The 15,060-nt window shown below is 51.1% G+C and overlaps 1 long non-coding RNA gene across 1 annotated transcript; it reads left to right on the top strand.

Annotated features, from left to right (window-relative positions):
- Nucleotides 1-493: 493 nt before the first annotated feature.
- Nucleotides 494-13,346, top strand: LOC129208438 (uncharacterized). The gene is made up of 6 exons (XR_008577825.1): nt 494-679; nt 1,041-1,191; nt 2,115-2,267; nt 8,396-8,517; nt 12,116-12,465; nt 12,558-13,346. It is a non-coding gene; the product is annotated as an uncharacterized LOC129208438 (long non-coding RNA).
- Nucleotides 13,347-15,060: the final 1,714 nt, after the last annotated feature.

The raw sequence follows: 15,060 nt of genomic DNA, 5'->3' as shown, positions 1-15,060 counted from the left end.
TGGATCACGCTGAACTGGAATTTGAAAGGCCAGGAGATCTCCCGAGCTGCAGTGCGATGCAGCTCTGCCCGGGCGGGATGCTCACGCAAGCTCCGGTTCTTCTGGGCTGTGATGAGGTCAAGGCTAGCAAACCAGAGCAGGAAAAGGAGGAGAATGTTTTGCTAAAATTTGTTATGATGCGAAGCTCCTTGGAGGGTCTCGCGCCCTCCCCCAAGGATGCTCGATGCTTCCTCTCGGACCGTCTTCTCTGGGGTGGTCCGAGCCCTCCTCCCCGCATCCCCCTGTGCTCCTCGGGAGGGCAGGATTTACCCTGGTTTTGCCTGGGCGTAAGATTTAGGAGCGCTTTCACCTTTTGTCAGCATCAGCAGAGAAAGCTAAAGCCTGGGCTTCAAATTAAAAATGAAGACTAATAACATTGCTGTACGCGTCATTAAAAAACTGCTGGGTTAAACAAGTACGGCACATTTCCACGCACCCAGGAGTGCCGTTGCAGGGCTAACGAAACCTCTTCCTCTAACGCAGAAAAGTACGAACATTTCTCCAAAGCACTCTCTTCAATAAATCCATCTCTGCCCTAAACACCGGCCGTCTCCGAGGGTCTCTGAGCGACTGCCGTGGGGGTCAGCGCCGTCTCCCGCCTTCGTTGGCTGCGTGGAGGCGAGCCGGGACGGGTGAGCAGGTGAGGCGTGTTCCCAGCGATGGCCGGGGAGTGCAGTGGGGTGAAAAGGGAGGCGCTGAGCAGCAGCGAGGGGCTGCTGGTGGCTCTGCTGCTGGGCTTCTGCAGAAAGAACTCCAGGTCTGCTGTATTTCAGGCTAGTGTTTACAAACCCCTTAAATTTTTTTCTTCCCCCCCCCCCTTTTTTTTTTCAAGAGCTTAAAGGCTTTCTGGCTACGCTGGTATTTGCTTTCTGCACCTTTTCTTTCATAGCGTAGGAGAAGGTTTTGGGTAGGTAGGAGCCTGTCTTTTCATCAGCTGTTAATATATTCAGGGGCACTAGCATTTTCCTTCTTTTTGATGTTTGAATTTCCTTATCTTGTAGTGCTTGGAGCAGCCTTCTGGTTTATGAAAGCTGCGTGTGGGAATGCCTGGGAAGTCAGGAAGGATGCTGAAAGCATCTCGGTCTGTGTGCGGTAACAGCAGCCATCCTTCATGTGGGAAGGAAAAAAGAGTGGAAGAGCATAGGTGCTGCGGTATGTGCTGATGCTGTGTGTGTAATAGCTGTGATGTGGATAAAACCCCAGCTGTGTTTAGCCTTAGTTTTATATTACTCTGGGTGGGTGAACCGGAAAAGGAAAGAAATGAAAAAGGGAGTCATACATGCATAAAAATTAGATGGAAAGACCTAGGTCATCTACTCAATACTTTTCTGCCACCAGATGATTGTTCCTGGACTGAAATCTCTGCTTGGAGTTGTGGCTGGGAATACATTAACCTTTAAAACGATAGTATTAGAATGTTAGATATTTTCTTTAACCCAGATGCTGGAAAGCCGGTAAATGTGAAGCGCGGGTTTGCATCTGAGCGAGCGCTCCCCCAGGAGATGGGTTTTGGGGGCTTTCTTTGCGAAGGAGCACTCAGCCCGCCGTAGTTCTCTGGAAGGCGATGCTGGCCTGGAGCGCGGCTGTCCAAGCCCTGCCCCAGGGGCTGTGCTCTGTCCTGCCAGGGCTGCGACACCAGCAAAGTCAAAGCCATGGGGGTCCCCTGCGGCGGCGGCAGCGACCCTGTGGTTGCACCGGTCCTGCCCTACCCAGGACTGCTTCTCCGGCCATGGGAGTCCCAGCTTGAGCTGTAGGAGCATCTCGCGCGGTACAAGGAGAGGAGAAAGTGTTGCCTTGAAGGTATGCGGTTGGGGTTCTTTTTAAGTGATGCTCTGGAGCTGAACTCCAGAGGTTCTGGGTGATTTCAGTTCCCGTGGCTGTTTCCTGGAGGTGGGTGGCAGGGAAATGGTTCCTCACCTCTCCTCATGTCAAAGCAGCACAGAAAACGTCAGGGGGATGCGTCTCCTTGAGTTTTGTTTAGTGCCCAGGAAGGCGCTTCAGTAGCAGTGATGTGCCTGTGGCGTTCAAAGTGGTGCGCTCAGATTCCTCGCGGTGTTTTTGCCTGTATTTCGTAGGCAAGAGGACTGGGACACTAAATTAGAGGAACTCTGTCTGGTGCCTTACCTGCTGAGCATTTCTGCCCTTCCTGAGCCTCTGCTGCTGACTTCTTACGCGCTGAGATGGTGCCTCAGTTTTAAGCGGCTGGAAACTTTTTCCAAAGGCAACAGGTTAGTAGACCAGGTTGAATTTGGAAACCACTACTTTTTTTTTTTTTTTTAATAATCTTTTGTTTGGACTGTTGTCTGCTGCCTTTCGGAGTTGTTCAGCGAGTTGCAGCACAAAGACACAGAGAGATGTGCTGTTATTATTGGTGGTTGTTGTTCCTAAGTCTTTATTGATTTATATGAAAGAAATAATAACAATGTGCATGAGGTATCCAGCTAACAAAAGAGGTCCTGCAGTACTCATCTCAAATTAAATATATAGAAGCAGAATCCGACTGGGATATTGACAGGCAAATACAAAGCTTGGTGATTCAGCGTAGCGCTGGAGCGAAAGCAGGACTTTGCTGTCTCTCTCCTCTGCCAAGGTGGGCTATGGCAAGGCATTGTTCTTCTCCACGGCGCGTTGAGAAGCGCGTCCAAAACATCTTCGCCTGAGGCCAGAAATAAGTATTTTATCAGCAGGAGGGAGCTGCTACCTGAGACTCGAGGTTGGGCTGATGTGTGTTAGCTGGGGGGGGGTAACTGGGATGCCCCCACGGCACAGGAGCGGGGTTTGAACCCGTCCCCTTGTAATGCAAGAAGGTAACTCAATCGCACCGCTGCGCTTGAGCTCGCCGGGGTGAGCAGATCTGTGTCTGTAGGGGGTTTCTGACAGCCGTTTGTGGTTTGTCCAGGTTTCTGGTGTACATCAGCCCAGGGCACCCTGCCTTTCAGCAGCAAAAAGGCCACGAGGAGGGAAAGCAAAGAGAAAAATCTGTGAATCTGTTCCTCGCAGCTGGTCTTTTTTTTCTTACTGGATTAACTTGCCAACTCTTAGTGGATGGTTGATGCATCCCAAGTAGGGAAGGATCTGAGGAACCAGCGCTGACGACACTGTGACTGCTCTGAACTGTTTAAGCCAAGCCTAACAGAGGGTTTGGGAAAGCTTGCTCGCCTTTTTTTCCTTTTCTTCTCTTTCTTTTGCCTGTTCTCATGCGGGTCAGGATGTAACACACGAGAAAGACCATGTCGCTGCTGTTCCACCTGGGAGCAGAAGCTGCCAGACACAAGATGAGAAGGCGTCGCGGTCTTTGTAGGTCTGTTGCCCGGTTCTCACTCCAGGAAGACTCTGAGAAATTCAAACGAGGCTCAGGTAATCCTGTAATGTCAGAATTTGTCTCTCCCTCGACTTTACAAGGAATTCCTGAGCACGATATTGAATCACAACCATATCTCTGCTCTTAAATCATTTCCTCTAGCAAAACATCACCCCATAGAGGAAGTCCTTTCAGCGAAGACAAAAATGAAAGCATTTATCGGTCTGAAAAGATCCCTCTGTGTGCCAGAGTCAGTGAGAGAGAGAATGGAAGTGTTAGTGCCTCTGGCAATGCCTTCGCGAGGCTGTTTGTCATCCCAGCACAAGAAGAAGCCGAGCGCACACAAGTATTAAACTAATATTTTTGGCGCTTGGTGAATTTTGATCGTCAGTTCGTGGCGCCTGAGGCAGCGAGCGGGAATGAGATGCAGTATCCTTAAGCTTTGTATTCATGGCTGAACTGATGCTCCTTTTATATTTATTTATAAGTGTGTATGACTCTTAGTATTGCTATTTATCTGTTGTGTGAGAGAGAGATGCTAATGATAGCCAGTAGCAGGACCCAACCAAGACTGCAAAGTCCAGAAGCAAAACAGCAAAATAAACTGGTTTTTTTGGTCCTCAAGATGCTGCCTACGCTAAATTGATGACATGGCGATTTTCTGCTCAAACGTGAACAGGGAGTTGGCTGAGAATGCGCAGGATCACTGGAACAGACTCCACGTTTCCCACATCTCTGCAGTTTGGTGTCAAAATCCTTCATCCTACCTAGATGTGGGGGGAAAAAAAAAAAAAATAGGAAAGCAAAGCTTGAGAGCTGGTTAATCAGCAGAAGGTCAAGGCTGGTGCTGAGGCTTTTGTGCAGCTGTGGGATGGAAACCTGTCCTTTTCCTCCAGACGTGCCCTAAACTGGTGCCACCAGACTTGACTTTGAGGAGCGGGGATGATGGGGTTTTTTTTTCTTGGACAAACACAGAGGAAAATAAACGAGGTTGTCAACCCATGACCCTTCTGAAAAGACGAGGCCACCCTTTGCGCTCCAAATAGCCACGCTGTTGGTTGAGATGTACTTTGCAGAGAGCGTACCAATTATGTGGGCTTTTTCAGAGCCTGGGAGCGGCGTGAGCTGTTATTTTCTTGAGTGAACAAGGAAGAGGCTGAGAGGTACGAGAGGTGATAGACAGCTTTGCAAGGCAACGGCAGTTAACCCAGAGTTAAGTTTAACTCCCTGAGAACATCAGGAGCCAAAGCCGAGCTTTGTGCATTGCAGCACATGAGGACAGCACTGAGCTCGTTCGGCTTCTTCCCGTGCAAGAAAATTCCCGTGTTGTGCTCCTTGCTCGAGCCTGGGACAAAAAACGAGCTGAACGACAAAGGGAAAGGACAAGAGGTTTTCTCTCGGTTTCTCTTCTCAGCCATCTTTGAGGGTGATTCATCCTCCCCAAATTCCTGGCAGTTTCTCGCAGTGACCAGCAGCTCTGTCTTGCGTTGCTGACTCATAACTGCTGGAAGCTTCTTTGGCTGAATTCAGAGTAAGGGAAATGTGTGCGTTGGCTTTGATCTTGCATGAAGTTGTTTTATAGAGGGCGAGGGGGCAACCCGAGAGAGGGGAGGAACAGAGGACGTAGTGAGGAAGAGGTAAAGATGAAGGAAAAGGAGGTAAAACCCGAGAGAGGAAACGTGTATGTGGATTTTGAGCAACGGGGAAAAACATTCAGCTGATCCGAAGCCGAACGAATGAACAGCGTGATGAATGATGCAAAACTACGCGCCGTGGTTGATTTCTTATTGCGGCAGTGATATTAGTAATCAAATCAATACCAGTAGTTAGCTAGGCCTAATAACTACACAGATTGGATTAGATTGATATTACTTCCCCTAATAATGTGCTGTTGTTGCTATTGCATGCTAGGTGGGAACAGTTATCACGTCTTTTAATTAAAACAGGGGCTCCAGCACTTTTATTCACTTGTAGTCATAACTGGAAGGGGCTGGTCCGGTCCATACTCCAGCAATTAAATCTGTCCTGAAGGCTCTTAGAAATTAAAATAAAGAGAGAATCCACTGAGAATCTTCTGCCTGACATCATGGCATCAGGTGAAAGACATGGAGAATCAAAGCAATTAAAACCAGGCTCGCCCTCAGCTTCAGACCAAATCCCAAAAATAGGCTTTGCAGGAATTTCCTGAGGTTCTGACACCAGGTTTCGAGGCTATGTTTCACGCTGCAGCACAACCAAAGCCCTTCAGGTGTTTGTTGAAGAAGACTGCGTTGAGACATCTGCCCTCGCATGAGATGGGTCAGGCTGTGGGTCACCACCTGCCCCTGGCTCGAGGTGACCACCGTGCCCGGCGTCTCACCTCGGAAACCTCCCTGGCGAACTCCTGCCCTCAATCAATGCACTTCCACGAAAAACGCCAGCTTAGAGAAAACAGCATATTTAAAAGCAAAAGGCACGCCGGGTTTTATTGAATTTGTTCCAAACGGTTCTACTTTCAATCACCCAGAAACTGTCTCCCTGCAGGCAACAATATCTTTTACTAATGAGTGTTTGCTGTACGAAATAGCCCATCTTGTACTTCACAAGTTCTTTGCTCTGACTCTGCACCTGCCTTGTGTTAAGGCTCCTTCCTGTTTTCCTTGTCTTTTTTTTTTGGGGGGGGGGCTTCTTCATGTTAATGAAACCATCTGCAGAGGGGGAAAGGAGGAAAAAAAAAACCTAAGACATGAGGTCACTCCAGGTCTGAGATGTGGCGAGAAAGGTGTTTGTGTTCATCTCAGATCCTGGCCCTGGGTGCTGGATGAAGCCACCTTGGGTTGCTCTCCTGATCTCCAAGCAGAGCGGGTCATGGTCCAGCATTTCTGCTGAGTTGCAGCCTGGCTGCAGCCCCGCGCGCTGGGCTGCAAGGGTGCCTTCGGCTTCTGCGGAGGCTGGGTGATGTATCGGCCACGCCAAGCCCATGTGTGTGGTGCTTTGGCTTGCTCAGACCTGACATTCTGCTCCCACCACCTTTGTTCTGGTGTCTGTGGTGCAGTCGGGGCGTTATGGAGGACCATGGCATTGCAGCCCACACAGCTGCCTTTGACCCTCTTCCACTGGTTGCCTCCTTGGTTTTGGTTTTATTTTTATCTTTTTCAAAAAAAAGCAACTGAAATACTTCTTGAGGGTGAAGTTTGCTCTCCTCTGTCTCCCCTCCCCTATCTTTCCACTCCCCAGTTGTGGCCGCTGTCTCTGGTGTCACACCCAGGGGACTGCTGGACATCCCAGCTGCGTTGGGGCAGGGATTTAACCCCAACCTTGGGGCAGCTTTGCCAAAGCGAAATTAAAAGCCTGATTAATCAATGTGATCAGCTGAGTGTGGGTTAATTGAGATGTCTGCCTTGCATCTCTCGGGTGATGGCCATCTGCAGAGGGGAGAGCTGGAGGAGCAGGCTGCTCCTCTCCCTGCCCCCTTCAAACCTCCACCTCCAGAAACAACAGGAGCTTTGGGGTTTGTGTGTGTCGCAGAGCTGGAAGAGGATAAAACTCTCCAGCTGCCCAGGAGGGAGGGACAGAGAGACTTTGAATTTCTTCCCTTAAATCGTAAGTCGCTCTAATTGTTTTCTTCTTCCTTTTTCTCGCTCTCGCTGCTTCCCTTTGAATCAAGGATTTATCTTTGCTGGCACATGTAGGCAGGGCTATCGCAGACAGCGCCGTCTAGCCAGATGCCTGCAGACTGAGTAGGTGCTGATGCCCACCTGCTCTCGGACCCTCCTTTCCCACCCGTGCCCTGTGTGCAGCAGCATGTCCCCCCTTGCTCCCATCAATCGAGGCGCGAGAGTTTGTTAGCAAAACTGCTCAGATGTGCAGAAGGGATGGGGCAAGAGGGAGAAAAATGAGCTGGGAGACAGGAGTCGACTAACCCAAAGCCAAGGAGGAAAGCCTGCGGGATGCCTAGGGTGAGGACTGCGCTGGGGGCTGTACCCTGCCCTGTCTCAACAGCATCCCGAGGTGGATGGATGCTGAAGGACAGCACACGCGAAACAAGACAGGTCACGCTCTGAGCTCAGCTAGCAGCCACGGCTGGATTTTGATGATTAAATATCCCAAAACTTTGCCTGTCCTGCCAAACCTGGATGTAGGTGCTGTCCCAGCACAGCTGGCCCCCCAAAATCTGCAGGGTGTGGGTGAAGGGATGCTCAGAAACCATCTGCATGGGCACCCACCCCGAACCTGCTCTCCCACCTACGCCAGAGGGGTATATCTGCCCCGTGCGAGGAGACAGGTACCCCACAGCGTTCCCCCTCCCCATGCAGCCATCGCTGATGCCTCCTTTCGGCAGCCCGGCGGTGGTGGCTGTTGGCAGTGCATCCAGCCTAAAAATAAAAAGACAGATTGTCCACTTCAGCTGTAATTACCAACTGAAAAGACCCAGTGGGGAAAAAGCAGGGGCGGGGGATGTGGAAGGGAAGACAGAGAAGGAAAAGAAGAAAGGGAGAAAGCAAGAAAGAAGCGCATCCCCGAACAGGTTATATCAATCATCCAGGCTGCTGCTGGGGCGAGGTCCCTCTCTGGTCCCCGGGAGGGATAACTGCATCCCGCACTGGGGAAGCATCTCCTGAGTGATTAGCTGGAGCCGTGGCTGCCTTGGGATGCAGAGGGAGGTTTTCCACCCTGAATTATCCATCCATCCCATTCTTGCCATTCCCCAGCAAGCAGGGCTGGCTGGGGTTGCTTACCCTTGCCCCAGGGCCGAGCCAGGCTCTTTTTCGGGCGGCATTGAGCTCCGTGGTGTGCTCGGCTGGCTTTTGATCAGCACTGGCCTGCGCCCATGTGCAGAGCTGCTGGGGAGCACACACGGAGGGGGGGAATTTCCTCTTGTCAGAAACCAGGACAGGAACACTAGATGCACGAGAAACTTTATCTGGGCTTCTTTTGCCACCCTCCCTGCCCTGTATGCATCCAATTTGCCCGTGTCTCCATTTCTCTGGAGTCTTTAAATATCATCCTCCCCACCCAGCTGGGTCCTATTTGTAGAGCTGTGGTTTGGCTTATATTTATTTATTTGTTTTTCAGTGCATCTGCCTCATCGATTGGGGAAGCTGATGCTCTTTGACCAGACCGAATGGGAGGGAAGCACAACGCCGGTGTTCCCCGCAGTGTTGCTGGCCCCGTGCCTTCCTCTTGCCCCAGCCCCGGTGAGCGATGTTGAATCCCGGGTGTCAGAGGTGGTGGGTGATGAATCAGCTGGGGAAGCAGAGAGCGGTTTGGGTGACGTTCCCAGAGTCACCGATATTTCTCAGCGCTACAGCAAGGTGTCAGAGGCAAGAGGATGGGTCCTGGGGGAGCGGTGGCACAGGTCACCCAAAGGGCCAGCGAGGAGAACGCAGCAATGACCCGTGGTACAGAAGTCTTGTGGTTGCAGCATCGGGGATCCCGTGCCCACCGCAAGATGGGTGCGATGCAGCTGCTTCTGCACCGCTCCACGAGCCAAAAATGTACCCTGGGGGCAGTCACCTTGCCACCCTCCAGCCGCTGACCCCTCGTACCTCCTTAGCACCCAGCATGGCACGAGAGACCACGTACGAGTCGCTCCCTGGGAGACCAGAGAAGCACTTCAGCTGGTCAGAGACAGCGTGACAGATGGAGAGCCCCACGCATACCCCATGCCTGTAGCTCGGGCTATGCCTGTGCGCGCTGCCTCTCTTTAAAATGCCAGCAATGTCCTGTCATTATCAGCTAATGCCCTCTAATGGGTCCATTAAACAGCTCTGTCTTTGCCTTGGCTTCTAATTCCCCCTCCCTTACTCATAATCAGGCAGCATTACCTGCTTCAGAAGATACGATTACACTACTTAATTCTTTCTAAATGACAGCACTGAGCCAGCACCAGAGAGCCGTTCACCCTTACTTGGCCAAGCAAGACCCCCGGATGCCAGACGGAGGACGGCTGTTGGAGGGAAGACCCAGCTCTCGCACCCCGCTTTCCCCTTCGCCGCTGCGGCAGCCCTGAGGGCACCTGCCTCTAATTATAGCAGATTTATAGCAAATAGTTCCTCCAGCCCCATCTCCATCCCTGCGGAGCAAAGGGCTCTTTGCCTTATCTCTACCTAAAGCAGGTTCTAACAACCTGTGGTGGACCACAAGGCTTGCTGCCCCTCCAGCCACGCCAGCCCACGGCTTTGCTCGCTGCCGGGGCAAAATATTCCCTGAGCCCCGGGAGGACGCCCAGATGCCTGTCACCATCCCCTGTGTGCATCTCCATGTAAGCATCTCTTAAAACGCTAGAGGAACGGGGACTGGAGTGACTCAAAATCGACTGCTTTTTTGCTCAGTACTTGGCTGGCTTTCTCCGGAGTTTGGAGAAATTTTTAATAGCGCTGACTATTGATAATATGTCACTGGGAATTTGCTTAGCACTTCGCGGCACAAGTGCTAAAAATACGAGGTCCCGCTCTCCCAGAGCGCTTGGAACCGTTGAGAGGAAGCAAATTCAGAGAAGCGGTAAGGTCATGGAGAGATGTGGAGGTCCCAGGAGTGCAGCCAACTGAGAAGGCTGCTGGGGATGGGCTCGAGCAAGGCTTCTGGGCGACCCAGAAGAGAAAAGGGAGAGAAATGCGGGTCTGCTGGAAGCTCAGCATCAAGCACTGAAGGGCTGGTGGAGCATCGTGATTTTGGGATCCGCAGCGTGACCGTGGGTCAAGTAATTTGCTTTTTTCCCCTTTCCCTGAAGATGGGGAAAACAGGGCTCTGGGGGCTCTCTGAGGTCCGCGGGAGGAAACCACAGCGATACTAATCTTGGTTATTCAGAGGAAGGGTAGAGGAAGGCACAGACCTGAGAGAGATGGCGACACGTGTGCGCCGTTCCGTGTCCTGCAGCAGGAGGATAGCTGTAGCATAAGGCAGTGACAGAAATAGCCTTTAAGACAACATGGCCCTTCCTGCAAACCTACCGTGCATTTTACCCTCAGTTTTATGTGTCAGTTTTATTCCTAATGACCTCTGATACGGCAGGCGGGCCTTCATCTTCTCCTTTTCGTGCTGGGCTGTACACTTCTCGAGGTTTGTGGTGTGGGTTTGGGTTTTTGGTTTTTTTTTTCCCCTCCCTTTCCGTGTTGCTCCGTTATAATGTCATGCTGAGCTGCTAAACCCAGCTGCAGTTTTGACAGATGATGTACTAGTTCCCTCTGCTTTGGATTTGACATTTTCATGAGCGCTAAACACACACACTTACAAATTTTAAAAGGGAAAAGAACCCCACCAACACCGCACTCTCCTGGTTTGTTTGGTTTGGGTTTGTTTTTTTTTTTTGGTTTGGCTTCATTTTGGAGTTGATGAAAGATGCCAGATTAATGGCCCTTGAAACCGAAACCCTCTATTGAGCCACTGAACAAGCGGGGCGAGGGAAGCCACCGTGCGTGTTGCTCCTCTGCTGCTTCTGCAGCAAACCTCTCCCCCACGGCAGCACCGTCCCTGGCACCCTCGCGCCGTGGCTTTTCCGCCTCGGCTGCGGTGACGATGCCGCTCAGAAGGCATCATCCGTGCCATTAGCCTGTCTCCCGTTGCTTCCGCGGCTCTGGATTTAGCACACGAAGCTCTAAATATTTCAGGGCCGTGCTGCTAGATGCAGCAACTCCTTCCTCCTTTGCGGTCAAGGCGGTGTCACGCAACCGGTTCGAGAGATGATCCTCCGGAGGATGGGACGGAGGGTTAACCCCAGAAAGGAACCCATACTTGAAGCCCTGTCTCCTGGCAGAGAAGGGACGGGGCAGGGGGGGGAAAGGTGGGAAGACATTTAAAATGGTCATATCCGGGGAGCTTTCATGCTGCAGCAGCAGAAGCCAAGGGGATTTTTTCCTTCCACGTTGATGGAAGCGGGATCAGGCTATTTATCTTTGATGAAATGCCAAGAAATAGTTGATTGTGTTTAGAAACAGCAAAAAGGTATAATAAATAGTGCTTCCTGCTCCGAGACGAGGAGACCAGATCTGATAACTGTCTGCACGCATCATTTTTTGTGCTGTGACTGATGTGACTCCAGTATCCACAGTGGATCTCGGGCTAGAGAAGACATTGAGGTCTATCAACGTTTCTGCCACCTGAAGAGCTGACTAACCTTGCGTTTGGACGTTACAAAATGAGGCGTACTCTGGTGTGGCAGATCATACGGGTCTCATTTCCAAAAGATAGCTCTGGATAATGCAGAGGGAGATGCCGCTGGTCACCTGTCACACAGGAGGAAGACAACCCTAATTCTGATGCCGGTGGGGCTCACCTAACCTTGGAAAGCCAACTGCTGAAGAAGAAGATAGTCCAACTCCAAGCACGAGAGACAGGAGCTCCAGGCTGTTGTTGCTCGTATGAAAGAACCATGGAGAGAAGACAGCAAGGGTTTGCAGTGCCATCAGCTGTCAAATCAAGGGCAGCTGAAGGAAGGAGGAGGACCTCAACACATGTAGAGGAAACCCAACTGACTCAGCACACTCCCGTTTTCTGTCTAAAGAAGTGGTCTCGCTGATCCTGTTTGCTGGCGGAGCAGAAGCAGTGTGAGAAGTTTTAAGAGGATGGTGTAGACAACCGTGGAGTTGCCCATGTGAAGGCTGGGTCACATCCTCTGGTGGGCTGCACTCAGCTGCATGGCGTTGGGGCCACAGATGATGTGGAGGAGGCAGGGTTTTGGTCCTCAGAAACAGCAGCCACAGTGTGGAAGTTTTCTTTTTTCCTCCTTTTTTTTTTTTTTTTTTAAATTAAAACCCAAACAGGTGAAAAAACCTCATCTTTCTGTTTTTGTTTCAGAGAAAGTAAATGCCTTCTTGCAAGACCTTAATTTCAAATGCAGGGGGAAGAGTATTTTCCTTGTATTGTGCTCATTATCAGCCCATCCCAGTTACACTTCATCAACCATACTTCATCTGAGCTTAGGCTGTAAATTCCTCAGGCCAGGACAGCCTCTCGTACTTAAACCAGGGCTGTAAATAAATGGAAAAATAAACAGCCTTGCAGAGAGAAGCTGTCACTGGTTTTGTGTCGGTGCTGCGTCGGGCACTTGTGGAACGGAAAAGGCTTGGTGCCGTGGGTCAGATCAACCATCTCCACCCGGGCATGGGGATGTTCATCTGCTTGTTGCCACCTCGAGGAAGAGGCAGGTGGGTCGTTCACTCATTAATACTTTGCACTGAAAATTGGAAGTGCTGTGTAAATCCTAAATGCTATTATTACTTTTTTAAAATTATAACAGAGCCAGAGGAGCAGCAAGAATCAGATCCAGCGTTGCAGAATCTCATCAAGAAGATGGTTTTGCCCGTAGTGGCCACCCACTTCTGGTTGCACGGGAAACACCGACCCATGGCATTGCAATGGGTGAGAAGGGAGACTAGAAGGGCAGGCACCGGCAATCGGGTAACGTTTCCCTCTCCTAGCCACGGAAATTAGTGGTGTCTGAGACATAAAAGGGAAAAAAACCAGAGGGTCTCATCTTGCTTGCTGTCTGCGGCTTGCCCCGGGCATGGCATTCACCTCCACCTCTTGGAGCCTCAGCAGCTGGATGTCACCTCCGCGTCCCTTTCCCCACCTGGGGCAGGAGCCGGTGGTGCGTTGTACTGCTGTGCGTGAGCATTGGCCCCGGGAGACACGATGGGCGCGGAGGAGCAGGAGCAGAAGTCCTCGAATACGGCAAAGCTGGGCAGCTGCCCGAGACAGCAGTCCTGCTGGATTTGGTCCGGCGTGAGGAAAAAGACGGTAAAACAAAAGGGGCGCGTTTTTGCCGGTATCACAACCGTGCTTTTCTCAGGGCCCTCCTCCTCTCGCTCCTGCGTGCTTCGCTGGAAGGAGCTGGCAGGCGACTGACACGCCGCATCCCGCTCCACGGGACGAGCGTGTCTTAATTAATTTCAGGGCTGACTGGACGGAGGGGCGCCCACCCTAACGTCCCCTCCCAGATTTCCCAGGCGGCAGCTTGCGGTGAAATTCTCCTTTTCCTTTCAAATCCAGGGCAGAGCGTGGCTGGGCTCCGGCGGGAGGGCTGGCCAAGCGGGAGCCCATCCGGGTGGGAGGCGGTGGGCAGAGATGTGGCCGTTCGTTTCCCACCCAGGCGTCCTGCCAGTCGCACGCCGCAACGCTTTGCACGGGGAAATTATCAGGGAACGAACCCAGCTCCTTATCTGCACCCATGGGATCGCTCCTCCGGGCACCCCCGGGTCCCCGCAGCGCGAGTGATGTCAGGGAGAGCATCGGAGGTACCGGCCCCGCATCAAGCGACGAGCAAAGGGCACGGGTAGGTAACAGCCACCCAGATGATACCTCCTTTTTTTTATTTATTTTTTTTTTTATTTTTCCTAGTGCTGGTGATCTAGGGTAAAATGCATTTGTTTGGGAGATTTGAACAGAAGTGGCAACAGATGCACTGTGTAATAAAAACGTGAAAGCCACTATTGTGCTTTCAGGAAGAGAACAGAGAGGAGAAAAACTGCAGGCATCAGAGATAAACACACACAGAATTATGGAAAGGCAATATTTAATAGTTCACCGATCACGTTCTCATTTCCGAGGTACATTACCTCTAGAGCTGATTTTTTTTTTTTTTTAAAAAAAAGCACAAAACCAAGTACCTACCACCAGCAAAACGTAAAATGTTTGCCGCTGCCCCTCCATTAGGAGAGTTTTCCTATTTCTCACCCCTGCCCCAGTGCACCCCCCACTTTTAGGCAGCCTGGGTCAGTTCGTGTTCAGCATCACCGGGCAGCCCCTTCCCCGTGGCCGTGCCCAGGGTAAGTCACCCCGCCGCTTGCAGGGGTTATGCTGTGTGCCCCGCGAGGGAAACTGGGCAGCGGCTGAGGGTTTTTTGGAGCCTCTGCATAAGGGCTGGGTTTTATCCTTCACGCCTGAGCGTTTTCACTAGCGTGACCCCAAATCTAGAGAGGCTCATGCAACTTGATGGAGGGGGGGGCAGAGGCAGCAGGGAAAGGGGAGAGGGCGGTTATGGGAGCTTCTTGCACCAGCTTCACCTCTAAAGGCTGTAACAGGGTGAAATCAAGGTCCATCTAGACCAGTATCTCTTCTCAGGTATGTTTTCAGGGAAGAATAGAAGCAGGCAAGCTGATAGGACTGGTGCCAATCTTGTCATCTTCACATCGCCGTGCCATCTCTTGTTTTATCTCCTTCAGCAGCGGAGGTTATTCCTCAGTGCGTGAGGGAGAGGTCCAGGTCCCTCAGCTGCCGGCAAGGTTGGCATTGATGTTCAAAGGATGCTGCAGATCAGATGGACCATGGGTCTCGTTCTCCCCTGGCTATCGGTATCTGTCTGGTGTGTCTTCTCTTACAGCTCCGTTGTGGGACCCTTTTGTTCTGCACTTCTGTTCCCCAAGTACAACGGGACTTGTGAATGGGCCTTTTAGGTTAATACCACAAATTAAAAAAAAAAAAGAAAAGAATAACCACCCCTAAATGGAATAGCACTTTCAAGGAGATACTACCTTTAATCATTTCTAAATTCGTGTAAGGCAACTTGGAATTACCTACAAAGGGCTTTCTATAAAACCAGATTGTATTACATTTAATACCTATGCTTTTAGCCCTCTCTCCTTATTTTCTTGTACTTAGATAGATTTTCCTTTAGAGGACACTATAATTTTTTTTTTTTTTCCCCGAGTGTCTGTGCTGGCCCAAAAGTGGCTCAGTCCTTGATCAATACCTCTGGTGGCTGTTGGTACAGCCACTGATGGGAAGGCGGCAGAGAATTATTC

The sequence above is a fragment of the Grus americana genome, chromosome 7 (genome assembly GCF_028858705.1).
Source record: "Grus americana isolate bGruAme1 chromosome 7, bGruAme1.mat, whole genome shotgun sequence".
NCBI lineage: Eukaryota > Metazoa > Chordata > Aves > Gruiformes > Gruidae > Grus > Grus americana.
This window is presented reverse-complemented; position numbering and strand designations above follow the sequence as displayed.